Here is an 18,496-nt window from a genome sequence, read left to right as displayed (position 1 = left end):
TGATCTGAAGGATGCCTTGGAGGTCATGGAGCTCAATGCCCTCTCTTCCTAGGTGGGGAGACTGAGGCCCAAAGAGGGGAAGTGCCCGGTGACCCTTCCTGTCAGCTCCATCACTCACTAACCCACCCACTCCCGCCCCATTCCTCTTTTATGTCTATCCTCTTAAGAAACTTCAGGTTTCAGTCCAGGGGACTTTTTCCCCAGGGAAGCCTTTACATCCTGCACACTATAATTCTATTTTGCGATACTTGTTTTTCTTCTATAATGTTTATTATCATTATAACAAAAACAAAACAAAACATTTTGGGTATGTAAGAAAGGTCTCCCCATCCTCCCTCAGCCTGTCTCCATCCCCTGCTATCAATCTCTTATTGCCCTCCTTTGGCTCCATAGCACTTACCACCTGGCATTTTATAATATATTTATAATTGTTTCTTACATTGGAATGCAAGCTCAAAAACTTCATCTGTTTTTATTTTTTCTTTTTTTAATTTTTGTGGGTAAATGGTGTCTATATTTATGGGGTACACGAGATGTTTTGACAGAGGCATGCAATGTGAAATAAACACATCTTGGAGAATGAGGTATCCAGACTTTATCTGTTTTAATCATTGCTGTATCCCTAGCACTTATTAGAAGAGTGCCTAGAATGCAGAAAGGGCTCAGAGTAAATATTTGTTGAATGGCTAAATGACTGAATGAATTTGTTTCATGTCCCTCTATGTTTTGAGTAAGTTCCATAGGGTAGGGACTCTGCCAGTATTTTTCATCTTTTTTTTTTTTTTTTTTTTTTTTTTTTTGAGACGGAGTTTCGCTCTTGTTACCCAGGCTGGAGTGCAATGGCGCAATCTCGGCTCACCGCAGCCTCCGCCTCCTGGGTTCAGGCAATTCTCCTGCCTCAGCCTCCTGAGTAGCTGGCATTACAGGCACGCACCACCATGCCCGGCTAATTTTTTGTATTTTCAGTAGAGACGGGGTTTCACCATGTTGACCAGGATGGTCTCGATCTCTTGACCTCGTGATCCACCCGCCTCGGCCTCCCAAAGTGCTGGGATATTTTTCATCATTTTATCTTCAGAGCTAAGCATGGTGCCTGGCATTTAGTACATATTTAGTAAAGGCTTATAGAGTAAATGAATAAAAACATCACAAAGCTAGTTCTTGCACAAGTCTATTCTATTTTAATGCATTCTAGAGATCATATATATATATATATATATATATATATATATATATATGAACAGAGAGAGAGAGAGAGACAGAGTCTTGCTCTGTTGCCCAGGCTGGAATGCAGTGGTGTAATCTCAGCTCACTGCAACCTCCACCTCCATGATTCAAGCGATTCTCAGCCTCCCTAGTAGCAGCTGGGATTACAGGCATCCACCACCACACCCAGCTAATTTTTGTATTTTTACTGGAGACGGGGTTTCACCCTGTTGGCCAAGCTGACCTCAAACTCCTGACCCTCAGGTGATCTACCTGCCTCCCAAAGTGCTGGGATTATAGGCATGAGCCACCAAGCCCAGCCCACAAAAATGTTTTGATTATTGAATAAATAAAAGAACAAATATGTAAATGAATGCATGATTCGTTAGCAACCCCGTTAGTGAAACTGTACGCTTTCCTGGGAGTATAATGTCATATATGCTGTAATGCCTATGGCCTTCTTCCATGGAAGGGGACAGTTTGAAGCCACTGTGGCTCTCCTGAATAGATGGTGATGGGGCTGTATAGTCAGAGGACCTTGACATGAATCTCAGCTCTGCTACTGGTCAGGCATCTGACTTTGGGCAAACAGGCAAATTTAAATCATCATTTTCTCATCTAATATATCTCTCAAGGTTTACAAAACACACTATATAAAAATGAATTATTTTAAACAATAAAGTCTGGTTTGTGATCCTAGTTCCAACACTAATTGGATTTGCTTGGAAACCTTGGACTACTTAGTTCACCACAGAAAGGCTGTGTTATGTTGTTGGAAAAGAATCAGGATAATAACATGTCTTTAACAGAGTATAATTTATTGCAAAACAAATGCAACTTATTAGTGTATAAACTCCCTATTTCTGAAAGGAACTAGCTTAACTAGCGCTTAGTTGATTCTTCTTGGTTTAATCTAAACACACTGCTAGGCACAAGGTAGTCTTCCCATTTCTGCCTAAAAAATGTTATTACTCTTTTATTTGTCTCCTCAGTATTTAAAATTTTCCTCTTTCAATACTATTCTACCATATTTGCCTTACGAGATTTATCATCTAGTACTGAATGACTTCAGAAGTCTTATTTGGGGCCCCTTTGTCTTCAGGTTCTCTCCTTCCCCAATGGTTTCTAGCTTCTGCAATTTCTGGGGCAAAACTAAAATGGTAACATAAATAGCCTGAAATCCTATGCATATACTATCAATATAATGAAATATTTCCACTCTATTTATAAGCAAAGACTTGTACATAGAAACCAGATGGTGACACCAGGTCTAAATCTATTTATATAAAAACTATTTTAAATTATAATATCCGGTGCTAGCAAGATTTGGTGAGACTGACATGTCCTTCCATGTTGTTGGAAGCATTATGTGTTGATACAATACTTTTGACAAGATGAAATCTCAATTTTCTTTTGAAAATGTATCCTAAGCAAATGATTGAAAAGAAGAGAAAAATAGTCTGTGTGTGAAAAATTTATATTTCAGTATTTTTTTCAAGACAGTTTCACTAGGATCAACCCAAAGGTCTAATAACTGAGGAACAGCTACTACGTTTTAGTAGAAACACATAATGGAATATTTTCTAACGATTAAAATAATAATTACAGAGAAGAGGCAGAAACAGAAAATATTGTTGACATGCTATCTAGTAAGAAGATCAGAAAACAGTTTAAATTCATTTGATTATATAAAAATGTGCATACCATAGAGGATTATATGGAACTTAAAATGGAAAAATAAACAACTGAGTTGTTAGAGTGGTAACAGAGTAGACAATTCTTTTGATTTTATTTATTTATTTGTTTGTTTATTTATTATTTTGAGACAAAGTTTTGTTTTTGTTGCCCAGGCTGGAGTAAAATGGTGCAATCTCAGCCTACTGCAACCTCTGCCTCCTGGGTTCAAGCAATCTCCTGCCTCAGTCTCCCAAGTAGCTGGGATTACAGGTGTGTGCCACCATGCCTGGCTAATTTTTGTATTTTAGTAGAGAAGAGGTCTCACCACGTTAGCCTGGCTAGTCTCAAACTCCTGACTTCAGGCGATCCATCCACCTTGGCCTCCCAAAGTGCTGGGATTACAGGCATGAGCCACCATGCTCGGCCTGATTTTACTTTTTCAAAAATATGTTTTTTATAATTTTAATGAAAAAATATCTTTTTGGGTGGAATAATATAAATTCACATTCTACCTTTTTGCTTCAAATTCAGCAATTAACTAAGCCCAATTCCAATAAGGAACATGCACATCTTCCTTTTACTGTTCTATTTTTGCCCAACATACCCTCTAATAAAATTGAATTTGACTGAGAAACCATTTCTGTAAGAAGGAGACTTGGTCGCTCAGTTGGAGCATAAAAATGGCTCAAGCAGTTGGATTTTTCCATTAGTTTTTCTGCCTTTTGCCTGCCCTCTGCCTAGCACTCTTCAATCCCAAATCTGTGGTCTAGGAAGCTTGTCTGAACAAGAGGACAGTCCTTAGGCCACTGAGGAGATTGAAGGCTGGGGCTTCTCTGCACTGAAAGGTCCCTGGTAGAGAAGGCAAAAGAAAACTTTTGAAGAGAAGAGAGTGTTAGAAGTGAAGCATGCTGTGCCCCTGTGGAGTCGGACAAGTGGTATCAAAGATGTTCTTTTCTTCCTTCATCTCACACTGTAGTTACAGACTTTGTGGTCTCCATGAGTAAATCTTTGTAGACACATGTTATTTTGGCTTTTATGGAATGAAACTTTTGAATTCTTTATGACAAGAATGTGAATTGGGATTATAGAGTTTGCTTTATCCTGAAAAATTCTATGGAACTGTCCAATTAGTTTGTGCTTTCTACCTATTTTGTGTTGCCTGAGGATGGGACCCTGAGCTAAATGACCTCTCAAATTAATTTCATCCAAAGCTCTTGACATTTAGCTAGGAAATCCCCCACCAGAGAAAATGAGAATACACCAAACTCACTGTTACCCATAATTCGGGATTGCTCCTCATTGGCTTCCATCCAGCTCCCCACCTACCAGCTATGGCCCTTCACCCCCACTAATTTATTCCAAAGGGATCTTAGCCTTTTGTCCAAAATCTGATAAATGAAGGAAAAGGACAAACAATTACAGATTGATAAAGCGACAAACTATTCAACTTCCTAAAATGTCTTATTCCAGCTCCGTTCATGACCTACTTTTGTGAATTTGGCAAGGCGCTTTCTGCTTCCTCTTTCTGAGCCAGTTCTCTGTGCTGTGCAATGAAAAGTTTGGAACAATTGCTTATTAAGATTCCTCACATCTGGTGGTATGGGAAGGGCTGACAAGGACTGTTGACTCCAGTTCTTCCTGGAGACCTGAGCTCCTGCCTACTGCCTTGAGAAACAAATGATGTGGGGCACTCAAAGAACTCAGGCAGGTCTCTGGAAAATCTGATTTTCTTTTCCAACCAGTTGACAACTGCATGGTTATTACGTTTAAGCAATATTCAATATGTGTTTAGTTTTGGATAAAGGCTAGTGTGTTGGCAGGCATGGGCTCTGGTTTAAGTCAGTACCTCTAAGAGGCTTGGGCCATCCTCTTTTTCTTCCTCATTACCTCCTTTACCACTCCTGGTTCGGAGGATGGCTCCTAGCCAGTTTGTGTGACTTTTTCATTTTTTCTAGTATTTTCCTATTTGGTATCCATGCGCCAGGCTGCCCCTTGGAGAAGGAGAGAGAGTCATTCGGGCCCCAAGTTGCTGGGGACTAATTCATACACATAGAGAAAGTATTAGTATCCAGTGACCTGGGCCCCTGGGATGGGCATCCACTCCTGCCACTTTTGTGATCTAGGGAAAGACCATAGAGTAAGGCACTGAAGGCCTGCTAACCCTTCTGCTAGCCAGGGACCAGCCTGGGGCCTCCTCAGGTTTGGCAGGACCTGATCTTTACTGTACACCTGCATGCACGCATACTTAACCCATATTCTCTCACACAAACACGAACAGACAACCCTTGTTTCTAGAATGACAGGAGTGTATGGAGCATAAAAGATCACATGGATCACTTTATTTCTATCTCCAACCTAATACATCAGCCCCATTCAGCATCTCCAATAAGTGTTCATCCAGTCTCCATTTGAACATCATCAAGAACTCAGTTCCATCAGTGGTTGTAGAAGTGATTCAAAGTTTGTTTACCTCCATCCTACCTAAAATCCTGCTATTATATTACCTTGACTTTATCCATGAACACCCAAACTTCAGTATTTTTTAAAATACTAAAAACAAACAAAAACCAAAGCAAAACAAAAAACAAAAACAAAAAGAACTCCCTTGACTTCGCATCCTCTAAACATACTGCTTTATTTTCTCAATCTCCTTCACAGGAATACTTCTCAATAAAGTTAACTGTGGTTGATTTCTCTATTTTTTCACCTACCATTCTGTTTTCATCTTACCCAGCCAGCTGAAGCTTCTCTCATCAATATTATCAACTACTTTCAAATCCAATGTTACAAAACCCAATGGTAACTTTTCTGTTCTTTTCTTATTTGAATTTGCAGTGGCACTCAACACAGCTGACCTCTCTATTCTTGAAGCAGTCTCTTTTCTTGGCTTTTGTGAAACAAAAACTTTATGATTTTCCTCGAGGCACACAATGGCTGCTGTGCCTCAGTTTCTCTTGCTGGATCATCCTCGGCTTGAACTAGAAATGCTGGCATGCTGTAGAGCTTCTTTCCAGGATTTGTGCTTCATTTTCCTTAGATGTTCTATGCCAGTCTTACAGCTCTGAATACTACATATACTCCAAATGTTAGCCCTGGCCATTTCCTACAGCTTCAAAATAATATACACAACTGAATACTTGACATTCCACTCTGATGTCTAATACATATTTGGGCATTTTATTCAAATGCAACCAACCAGCTAAACTAATAGAAAACAAATCCTCAATTTTTGCCTTCCTAATGTGCATTTCCCCAATTATGCTGACTTCAGTAAATGATGTACCATCATCTACCCAGTTGCCCAAGAGAAAATTTAGACTTACCTCGAGCCCTCTCTTTCTTTTCTGGTCTATATCTAATGTATCAGCAAGCTCTATAACTGTACTTCCAAAACAAATCCCAAATTTCTTTTCTCTTTTTCTCTGAGCAATCTTAGTAAAAAAAATACCATCATTCGTCACATGGAGTCTTGCAATAGCTCCTAATCATCATCCCTGATTCTACTTTTGTCCTTCTATAATTAGTGCTCCATAGAGAAGCCAGAGTAATCTTTCAAAACTCTCCCATACCACTGAGAATCAAACACTAATTCCTGACATCATGGTCTAAAACTGACTGTGGGATCTGACTGTGGACAGCCTTTTATACCCATCACTTGCTGAGCTTCAGTCATGCAGACATCTTTCTGTCTACAATTAACTCAAGTTTCTTCTGTGCCAAAGCCTCTGCATTAGCTCTTTCTTCTGACTGGAATGTCCTTCCTTCTGAGGATGGTGGGCTTCTCGATATTCAATATTGGCTTAAACAACACCTACTCCTCTAAAGCTCATGTTGAAGTTTAATTGCCGTTGTATCAGCATTAAGAGGTGGAGCCTTTAAGAGACAATTAGTCCGTAAGAGATGGCTGGGCACAGTGACTCATGCCTCTACTCTTAGCGCTTTGGGAGGCCAAGGCGGGTGGATCATCTGAAGTCAGGAGTTTGAGACCAGCCTGGCCAACATGATGAAACCCCATCTCTACTAAAAATACAAAAATTAGCCAGGCAGAGTGGTGGGCACCTGTAATCCCAACTACTTGGGAGGCTGAGGCAGGAGACTTGCTTGAACCCAGGAGGCAGAGGTTGCAGTGAGCTGAGACCATGCCACTGCACTCCAGCCAGAGCAACAGAGGGAGACTCCGTCTCAGAGGGAGAGAGAGACAGAGAGAGAGATGATTAGGCTCTACCCTCATGATTAATGCTCTTATCATGGAATGGGTTTCTGATAAAAAGAATGAGTTTGGTATGATTTCCCCTCTGTCTCATGTGTATGCTTGCCCTTCCACCAAGTTATATGACACAGCAAGAAGGCCCTCACCAGATGCAACTCCTCAATATTGGACTTCCCAGCCTCCACACTCATGAGTCAAATACATTTCTTTTCTTCATAAATTACCCAATCTATGGTATTCTATGACAGCAGAAAAATGAACTAAGACATTTCAGAAAGAAGCACATGGGTATGCAGAGGTGGAATCAGCTCTGATCACCAGTGGCATTACGAAAATCTCTATCAGGGCCAGGAAGTAAATGCCCAGAAACAGCAGAAAGAGCAGAGCCTGAATGTGAGCATCAGTAGACATCCCAAGAAGGATGAACTCAGAGATAATGCTGTGGTTCCTCATCCTCGAACAGAAAAAAATAAATGTTTTAAAACTTCATTTTCTGCTTCCCTATTTCCTCCAAGTCTTAAATCCTTTTACACATTATTTCTTGACCTTGGAATCAAGGTTCAAATTCTGAACCATCTTCATTAATTCTTTAGACACAATTACATCTTTGATTTTGTTACATTCTATACCCTCAACCTTAGTCCAGTCTGATGCCATTAGGTTTTTTTTTTTAATCTTGTAATTTTAGCTTTTGTTTTAGATTCAGAGGGTAAATGTGCAGGTTTCTTACATGGGTAGATTGTGTGATGTTAAGGTTTGGGGTACGATTAATCCCATCACCAAGGTAGTGAGCATAACACCCAACAGTTAGTTTTTCGACCCTTGTCCCCATTCCCCCACTCCTTCTAGTAGTCCCCACTGTCCATTGTTGCCATCTTTATGTCCATGAGTACCCAATGTTCAGCTGCCACTTATAAGTGAGAACATGAGGTATTTAGTTTTCTGGTCCTGTACTAATTTGCTCAGAATAATGGCCTCCAGCTGCATCCGTGTTGCTACAAATAACAGAATCTCATTCTTTTTTATGGCTGCACAGTATTCCATGGTGTGTATGTGGCATATTTTCTGTATCCAATCCAGCATTGATGGACACCTAGGTTTGCTAGAAAAAAAAATATTTAGATGGAAAACAGACCATAGCATTTGCCAATGCAGGGAGAAACTGCTAATGCATCAGCAAAGGGGATGATTCAAGGTGTGAATTTATTGCAAATGAGAATTCCAAAATGATCCAGAGAATAGTGGAGACCACCTCAGAAATAGAGATTCCTTATCTACTGCAAAATGAAGGAAAGCAAAGTATGTGTAAAGTAGTACAGGAAAGGTAGGAATTTTAGCGTCTGGAAGGGAAGGGCATTCTCTATGTATTGCCTCTGTGCTGTCAACAAAGTGCAAGGTAAGTCATCAATAAGAGTGTGCTAGGCAGGCTAGTGTTGGATTGATGGTAGTGTGGAAGGTCTATTCAATATTTTTATTATAAATTTGAGTTCAGTGGTCATTGTTGTGTGATTTTTCTCCAGTTTGGTATGTGTGAAGAGTAAGTTGCCTTTATGTCAGACATGTGAGGGGATAGAGGGACAGACGACTTAACAAGTGAATTTAGTCTGAGTAAGAAGAGAAGTGAAGATATGAGTGGCATGAGAATGGAAAGATGGCAGACACAAGGATCAGCATTCTCAATGCATGTGAGGAGTGGCTGGCTTGGGAACATCAAATCATATTAATTAGAAAAGGATGTGACTATGTTAGAATAATGTGGTTGAAATTGAGGTTTTTGAAGGTAATGGCTGAGTATGTAAAGGAAACAGGGACACAAGGAATTCCGTTCTTGTTATTTTTATTAAGATGAAAATTTTTCTGTTGTTTAATTTTTTTCTCTTTTAGAAAAGAAGCCACATGATGTTTTTAAAAAATTAATATGTTACAGTTTTAAAATTTAAAAAGTAGAGCCCAGGCCAGGCACGGTGGCTCATGCCTGTAATCCCAGCACTTTGGGAGGCCAAAGCAGGCGAATTACAAGGTCCGGAGTTCGAGACCAGCCTGACCAACATGGTGAATCCCGTCTCTACTAAAAAAACTAAAAAATTATCTGGGTGTGGTGGCGCATGCCTGTAATCTCAGCCACTCAGGAGGCTGAGGCAGGAGAATTGCTTGAAACCAGGAGGCAGAAGTCGCAGTGAGCCGAGATCGCACCACTGCACTCCAGCCTGGGTGACGGAGTGAGACTCCACCTCAAAAAAAAGAGTAGACCCCAAGTAACATAGCCCAGAGATAGCGTCCTTTTCATTTTCTGATAGGTGGACAGAATTAGAGATCATTATAAGAGCAGAAAAATCAATGCTCTGGCATCCATGAAAGTGGGATATTGGTTGAGATGATCTTGTGAGCCACAGGAAACTCAAAATACCTCTTAATGTCCTCTCTTCTATCTTTTCTAGACTGGGCACTGCCAGAATTCTAATTTCAGCTTCACTGAAGTTTTATTACCCTAAAGAAATGCAGACTCTTTGCCCCAAAGACCAGAGAAGGCAGCAGGATATATGAAAATAAAAATGGCCTGGAGGACATCCTTGGGATGAGGTTATAAAGTCCTAGTTCTGTTTCTTACCAGCTCTATGAACTTCGAAAGGGTTTTAAGCCTTTCTTATCTCAATTTTTTTCCAGCCATAAAATGACATGTAACATCTCCGTGACATGGCTTTAAGAATGTATTTTGATAACATGTGCAGTGCTCGGCACAATTAGTCAATTTGTTATTATTAGAATTTGATGCTACCCATTGCCTTAATTGTAATCCTTCCATGTTCCCAAGCAAAAGAAAAGTCAACCCTGAGAGCAGATAAGAACATGTTAGTGAATAGATAAATAAAAACAAGATCAAAGAGGGATGGATGGAAATGGGGGATAGGGGAGAATGACCCCACTATGAGAGCAGAGCTGCAGGAGAGCTCAATGGCAAAGAATGTACAGAAGAGGGGAGACGTGGAGGAGAGGAAGGGATAAAAAGAAGTGATAAGTGCCGAAGGAGCTGGTCAGAGATATCAAGGAAGAACTAACTCTTGTCGTCCCCAATGGAGAGAGGCTCCAGGTACTCGGACCCATTAACAAATGCCCCAATAAACCTTCACACAGGTGGAAAAGAACAACAACTATATTTCTCTAGGAACAGACTTCTTTCATCTATCTAGATCTCAATATTAGAAAAAAGAAATATGTGCCAGGAGTCTTCCAGGTAAAGAGCTCAAAACCCTTTTCTAGATTCTTCTAATCTTGTGCTGAATCCAAAGAAAAGAGAAATATAATTTTGAGAAGTTCTGATTCTTGACAAATAGATATGTGAGCAGTTGTTCAGACTATTTCAAACACGATTCTACAGTTGGTTTTTTTTTCGCTACTTTCTTTTATTGATCTAAATATTATTCCCAAAATGTGATGCAAATAAAGACTTCTAAAATCCAGCCATTCAGAAAAGCAGCTAGCTGATAATACCCAGTGGGTGGGCAGCTAAGCCTGCCGGCCCAGGAGGGAACTGAGTTGATGCTTGCATTCCTTGGGGTTCAGCCAGAAGCAAATTTTTGACCTCATTATCTTGGAAATTTCCTTGTATATGTGTATGTATTGACCAAGACAGCCTTAGCATTCACCTCAGTTTGACTAAACTTTGGACAGGTCTCTTCCTAAGTATAAGCCTTAGTTATCCTTTTCTTAGAGCATTTACTTTAGAAAACTTGAAATTGCAAATTCTCTTTCTGCTTCTTTGAAATATATGTAAATATTCTCCAATCCTCTTGCCAGTTTTACAACCCAGGGAATAATCTTTCGTAAGGACCTGGGAACCATCTCTTTGAAATGCAAACACTGAAGGAGAAAGCATCTCTATCTCCCAGTCACTGTGGGAGGATAGAAGCATAACTTAGATGCCACTTCGTAAACACAGATGGCCTAATCACAGAGAAAAATGTAGCAAACTCAGGAATAACTTAATGTGGTGGACGCATTCCATTGACCAACTTCCCTGCTAATGTCGTCCAGTACTTTTCTAAATGATTACCCCAGTGCTGAAAAACTCCCGTCTTTGATTTCCGAGGAGTTGACTTTAATCTCTCTCTCTGCTATTGCAGTAGTCTTGAATAAAGTCTTCCTTGCCTGTTTAATATGTCTGGTGCCATATATAGTATAGTATGTACTGATGGATGGATTTAATTTCAACTCATGCACAGAAGACCAAGTTAAACAACATTTCTTAGTTCATAGCACTTCATCATCCTTGTTCATTTAAAGGCTTTACTCTTCACCAGTTTCCTTTTAAACTCATATTCTATTTCTATTCCTCTCCTCCCCACAGGCACCTTTTCTAAGATGTTTAATTCTTATCCTTTGTCTATATGTCATATTAGTCCATTCTTGCATTGCTATAAAGAAATACCTGAGCCTGGATAATTTATATTTTTTAAAAAAGAGGTTTAATTGGCTCACAGTTCTGCAGGGTGATAATGCTGATCATCTACTTGGCTTCTGGGAAGGCCTCAGAAAACTTACAATCATGGCAGAAGGCAACATGGGAACAGGCGTCTTACATGGAAGCAGCAGGAGAAGAGAGAGAGCAGGGAGGTGCCACCCATTTTTCAACAACAAGATAGCAATGACAGCTCCAAGAGGGGTGGTGTGAAACCATGAGAAACTGCCCCCAGGATCAAATTACCTCCCACTAGGCCCCACCTCCAACATTGGGAATTACAGTTGAACATGAGGTTTGGGTAGGGACACAGATCCAAACCATATGATATGCATTCTTTTTCTTTTCTTTGTTTTTTAAGATGGAGTTTCACTCTGTTGCCCAGGCTAGAGTGCAATGGTGCAATCTCTGCTCACTGCAACCTTCATCTCCCAGGTTCAAGCAATTCTCCTGCCTCAGCCTCCCTAGTAGTTAGGGCTACAGGTGCACACTACCATTCCCAGCTAACTTTTGTATTTTTAGTAGAGACAGAGTTTCACCATATTGGCCAGGCTAGTCTTGAACACCTGACCTCAGGTGATCTGCCCACCTTAGCCTCCCAAAGTGCTGGGATTACAGGCATGAGCCTCCATGCCCAGCCAGCATTCTTGAATTATTGTTGCGAGTGGTTGCTTTTTTTTTTTAATGCAAAAATGAAACTGTTATATGAACACTAGGAAATGAGTAAATTATATATATTTGGTGTTGATATGTTAATTTGCCAAGAACAATCCAAGAGACTCTAAAAACAAAACTAAGAGAACTAATAAGAATTAAAAAGAGTTTTGTAATGTGGATAGTGCATCTATTAATGTTCAATTAGCAGAAAATAGAATCCACTCAAAGAAAAAAAATGATTTAAAAGCGTAAATGTTGTATTAAATAATAATTGTGAGAAGGGTTAAAAGAGGAGACTCTATTCTCGGATTCTCTAATGAATATCCTTGCACTGAGAATAGCTTTGCTTCTGTTGAAAAAAAATACTGATAACAGCAGTGCAGGAAGTTGATGAATCAGGGAGCTGCTATTGCTACTGCTGACTGCAGGACTTCTAGACATCTGTCACCATTGTAACAACACCTGCTGGATGGAGATGCCAAATGCTGAATTAGGAAATATTTGCTACGGTTTCTGCTTAAGAACTATTTCTTTTCGTCAGGATTTATATGAGCAAAATGCACCTGACTAATTGGAACTAAATTATATTGGGAGGCCATGCTTTTTAGCTTTCTACACTTTGAACTCTAGAGGGTAGTGGAATAAACTTGAATGACTCAATCTAGTATCTTCTACACTGAGTACAAGATGAGTACACAAAACTTGACAGTTTTTCCTGTGCTAGAAATTGTCATATCATGGAAACAGGAAAACATACTCATTCAGAATGGAAAAAAAAAAAAACCCTCTAAAGTTCTTAGAGGAAACTTTTACAAGAAAAGTGAATATTTCTTTAAATGACATAATATATGAAGAGACTGAGAAACAATGTTTATGATTGGAAAGACAGTGAAGATATCAATTTTCTTCAAATGTATATGTGCAACAGATAAGAATTTAATTAGAATCCTATTTTTCATGATTTGATAAGAAGATTTTGATATTCACTTGTAAGAATAAATTCTTGAGAATAGACAAGAAAGGGATGAAAAGGATCACTATTTAAAGCATTTTGAGAAGACTTCTTTTACCAGGTATTAGAACAACTAATACATTTTATAAAGAAAAGCCTAAATTAATATAAAATGGTAAACCCAGACAGAGTTGCCAAACTATGTCATGAAGATTTTATTTCTCTTCTATGAAGAAGGAACAACTTTCTTGCAAATGCATCTGTCACAGGTGGCCATATATTCATAACACAGAATAGTTTACATCCATCTCATGCAGTTTGCAATAATTTCTGAGTTGTTTTAGTTTTATATGAGAAGGTATTAGAAGAGAACGTGTAGACAACGCACACTTATGACGTGAGGAAGAACTTCTCAGCCAGGCTAGGAAATTTACATAGGAAATTCTATAATAAAAAGTGTATTTGACTACATAAAATTAAAATTTTGAATGACAGAAATTCCACAAGCAAAGTTAATAGAGAAATAATAGAGCTGGAAAAATATTTTCAACAAATATCACAGGAAAGAGATGAGATATCTGACAATCCGAGAATACTTATATGTAGTTAAGCAAAATACGAATGCTGCAAAGAAGAAGTAGAAGATGAGTATAAGCAAACCACAGGAATGTAACATCAAATGGTTCACAAAAGATGAAAATATGCAGAAATTCAGTAGCAGTCATAGAAATAAAAATTATCATTGATTTGTACCCATCTGGATGCCCCCAAATTTAAAAAGAATAAAGTCATTCAGTCTGAGCTAAATAGCACCCTAGCTTTATCTATTAAAATCGAATGTAGTGATGTAGTAATGTACTTTGTTTTCTTGCTAGTATATAGAAATATGATTGCTTTTTAATGTCTTGTACTTTGTACCTTGTGACTGCTAAACTGACTAGTTCTATTAACTTTTTGTAAATTTCTTAAATTTTCTCCATTAATTTACTAATAGAGTGTTACTCTTTTCATTTCATTTACTCTTTTCATTTCAATCTATCTATCTTTTTTTCTCTTGCCTTAACTATACTGGCCAGAGCTACACTACAGTCTTGGATAGAAGTGGTGAAAACAGGCATCCTTGCCTTGTTCTCTAAGAGGGAAAACACTGTGTTTTTTCCTTTAAATATCATGGTAGTTCTCAATTTTTTAAATATATATGTCCCTTTACAAGTTAAGGGTGTTCTCATCTATTCTTAGTTTGTGAGTTTTTTTCCTTTTAAGTGAAAGATAAACATTATCAAAGGCTTTTTCTGCATCTGTTTAGATGATCATATGCTTTTCTTTTGTGGTCTAATAATGCAGTGAATTACATTGTGTGATTTTAGAATGCTAAGAGCAACCTTGCATTCTTGGGGTAAATCCCATCTTGTCATGAAATGTTACTGATTTAAATATTGCTGGATGTTACTTGATGATGTTGAGATAATAAGTTTTGCATGTATATTCATGAGAATATTTGTTCAATTTGTTCAGAGTTTTCTATTCTTGTATGTTTTTGTCTGGTTTGGGTATCAGAATCTTACGAAGTGAATTAGGAAATATATCTCTGCTTCTATGTTTTGGAAAATTTGGTTTATAATTAGTATTCTTTCTTTCTATTAATGTTTGTTAAAATTAACCATGAGGCCATCCGGACCTGGAGTTTTCTTCATGAGAAGTTTTTAAGTAAAAATTCAACTTTTTTATGTTCACTAGAATGGTTTTAAATGAAAAATATCTTCGATCCAAATATCAGCAAGGATTTGGAGAGCAATTGAAATCCTCATATATTGCCAGTTGGAATACAGAATAGTACAGATGCTTTGGAAAGTAGTTAGGCAGTTTCTTATAGAGTTAAGCACATATGTACGATGTGGCACAACAATTTCACTCATAGGTATTTAAAGATAGATGATCACATATGTCTTCACAAAGACATCTACTCATATATGTGTATGGTGGAATGAATAAATATACCAACATCACCATGCTAAGGGAAAGAACCCAGACACAAATGACTACCTTATTTTGATTCCATTTATGTGGAATTATAGGAAAATAAAAACTATAGTCATAGGAAGTTGATCTGTGGTTGCCAAGAGCCAAGCAGTGGGAGGAGGAAACAATCTGTTGTAATGGAGATGTTCAGTATTATGATTGTCGTGGTGATTAATACATATATGCATTTGTCAAAATGATCAAATTTTAGTGATCAATGATCACTAAAAATTGGTGAATCATATGTAGGTTATATCTCAGTGAAGCTTATTTAAAATAAAAAAAGCAATTTTTTAAACTTTTATTTTAGGTTCAGGGGTACATGTGCAGGTTTGTTATACAGGTACACTTGTGTCACAGGGATTGTATACAGATTATTTCATCACCCAGGTAATAAGCCTAGTACCTAATAGTTATTTTTCCGATCCTCTCCCTCCACCCATCCTCCATCTTCAAGTAGGCCCCAGTGTGTGCTGTTCCCCTTTGTGTCCATGTGTTCTCATCATTTAGCTCCCATTTATAAGCAAAAACATGCAGTATTTGGTTTTCTGTGTTAGTTTGCTAAGGATAATGGCCTCCAGCTCCACTCATGTTCCCATAAAGTATATAATCTCTCTCTTTTTTATGATTCCATAGTATTCCATGGTGAATATGTACCACATTTTCTTTATCCAATCTGTCACTGATGGACATTTATGTTGATTCTATGTCTTTGCTCTTGTGAATATAAGAACTTCTTCAGATGTACAGTGTGCACATGTCTTTATGGTAGAATAATTTCTATTCCTCTGGATACATATCCAGTAATAGATTTCTAGTTCAAATTGTAGTTCTATTTTTAGCTATCTGAGGAATCACCACACCGCTTTTAACAATGGTTGAACTAACTTACACTCCTACCAGCAGTGTATATTAGCATTCCCTTTTCTCTGCAACCTCACCAGCGTCTGTTATTTTCTTACATTTTAGTAGCAGTCATTTTGACTAGTGTGAGATGGTATCTCATTGTGGTTTTGATTTTCATTTCTCTAATACTGAGCTTTTTCTCATATACTTGTTGGCCACATGTATGTCTTCTATTGAAAAGTATTGGTTCATATCTTTTGCCCATTTTTTAATTGGGTTATTTTTTCTTGTGAATTTGTCTAAGTTCCTTATAGATGCTGAATATTAGAACTTTGTCAGATGTATAGTTTGCAAATATTTTCTCCCATTCTATAGGTTATCTGTTTACTCGGTTGATATGTTATTTTGCTGTGCAAAGGTTCTCAAGTGTAATTAGATCCCACTTGTCCATTTTTGCTTTTGTTGCCATTGTTTTTGGCATCTTTATTATGAAATCTTTGCCAGTTCCTATGTCCAGAATGGTATTGCCTAGGCTGTCTTCCAAAGTTTTTTTTTTTTTTTTTTTTTTACTTTAAGTTCTCGGGTACATGTCCAGACCTTACAGGATTGTCACATAAGTATACACATGCCATGGTGGTTTGCTACATCCATCCCCCCATCACCTATATTAAGTATTTCTCCTAATGTTATCCCTCCCCAATCTCCTCACTCCCTGCTATTCCTCCCCCAGCTCCCCATTCCCAAACAGACCCTAGTAAGTGATGTTCCCCTCCCTGTGTCCATGTGTTCTCATTGTTTAACACCCACATATGAGTGAGAACATGCAGTGTTTGGTTTTCTGTTCTTGTGTCAGTTTGCTGAGAATCATGGTTTCTAGCTTCATTCGTGTCCCTGCAAATGACATGAACTCATCCTTTTTTATGGCTGCATGGTATTCCTTGGTATATATGAGCCACATTTTCTTTATCCAGTCTACCATTGTTGGGCATCTGGGTTGGTTCCAGGTCTTTGCTATCATAAAACAGTGCCGCAATGAACATACATGTGCATGTGTCTTTATAACAGAATGATTTATAATCCTTTGGGTATATACCCAGTAATGGGATTGCTGGGTCAAACAGTGTTTCTATTTCTAGATCCTTGAGGAATCACTACACTGTCTTCCACAATGGTTGAACTAATTTATGCTCCCACCAACAGTATAAAAGTGTTCCTATTTCTCCACATCTTCTCCAGCATCTGTTGTCTCCTAATTTTTTAATGATTGTCATTCTAACTGGTGTGAGATGGTATCTCAATGTGGTTTTGATTTGCATTTTTCTAATGACCAGTGATGATGAGCATTTTTTCATATGTTTGTTGGCGTCATATATGTCTTCTTTTGTAAAGTATCTGTTCATATCCTTCGCCCACTTTTGAATGGGATTGTTTGTTTTTTTCTTGTATATTTGTTTTAGTTCTTTGTAGATTCTGGATATTAGTCCTTTGTCAATAGCCAATTACCCCAGCACCATTTATTGAATAAGAAATCCTTTCTCCATTGCTTCTTTTTGTCATCTTTTCGAAGATCAGATAGTTGTAGGTTTGAGGTCTTCTTCCTAGGTTCTCTGTTCTGTTCCATTGGTCTTGTGTCTGTATTTTATAACAGTACCATGTTGTATTGGTTACTGTAGCCCTGTAGTATGGTTTGAGGTCAAACCATGCCTCCAACTTTGTTCTTTTTGCTTTTAGGATTGTCTTGGCTATTTGGGCTCCTTTTTGGTTCCCTATGAATTTTTAAATAGTTGCTTCTATTTCTGTAAAGAATGTCATTGGTAGTTTGATGGGAATAGCATTGAATTTGTAAATTCCTTTAAGCAATGTAGTCATTGTAATGATATTTATTCTTCCTATCCATGAGCATGGAATGTTTTTCCATTTGTTTCTGTCATCTCTGATTTCTTTGAGCAGTGTTTTGTAATTCTCACTGTAGAGACCTTTTACCTCCCTGGCTAGTTATATTCCTAGGTATTTTGTTCTTTGTGGTAACTGTGAGTAGGATTGCATTGCTGATATGGCTCTCAGCTTGGCTGTTGTTGGTGTATAGGAACTTCGACTCCTTGAAGTTAATAACTGAACAATTTTACCAATACAAATACCCATCCGTATGTTAGTTTCATCTGAAGACGTCTTACACTCAAAAACTATTCCTTCATTAGGCCTCAAAACAGATGCAATCCCCAGATGCTTCAACCAAACTACCTTAACTGCTATATGACCAGGCCTATACTATGGGCAATGTTCAGAAACTTGTGGGTCCAACCACAGTTTCATGCCTATTGTCCTAAAATTAACTCCCTTAAAACATTTCAAAACTTGATCCACATCCACACTTTAATATCACTATAAGCTACCCAGCATTAACCTTTTAAGTTAAAGATTGAAAGGATCTGTACCTTTCTGCTGTGAATGCCCCAACTAGATACTTCCTCAT

At 38.2% G+C, this 18,496-nt stretch overlaps 1 long non-coding RNA gene across 1 annotated transcript; it reads right to left on the bottom strand.

Annotated features, from left to right (window-relative positions):
- Window positions 1-7,769: 7,769 nt before the first annotated feature.
- LOC116556907 lies at window positions 7,770-18,219 on the bottom strand. The gene is made up of 3 exons (XR_004271242.1): window positions 18,208-18,219; window positions 11,105-11,111; window positions 7,770-8,195 (listed from the first exon to the last, which is right to left on the bottom strand). It is a non-coding gene; the product is annotated as an uncharacterized LOC116556907 (long non-coding RNA).
- Window positions 18,220-18,496: the final 277 nt, after the last annotated feature.

This window comes from Sapajus apella, unplaced genomic scaffold (assembly GCF_009761245.1).
Source record: "Sapajus apella isolate SASKATOON/1434 unplaced genomic scaffold, GSC_monkey_1.0 scaffold2, whole genome shotgun sequence".
In the NCBI taxonomy this organism is placed as follows: domain Eukaryota; kingdom Metazoa; phylum Chordata; class Mammalia; order Primates; family Cebidae; genus Sapajus; species Sapajus apella.
Note: the sequence above shows the minus strand (reverse complement) of the source record. Positions and strands in the feature narration are given on the sequence as shown.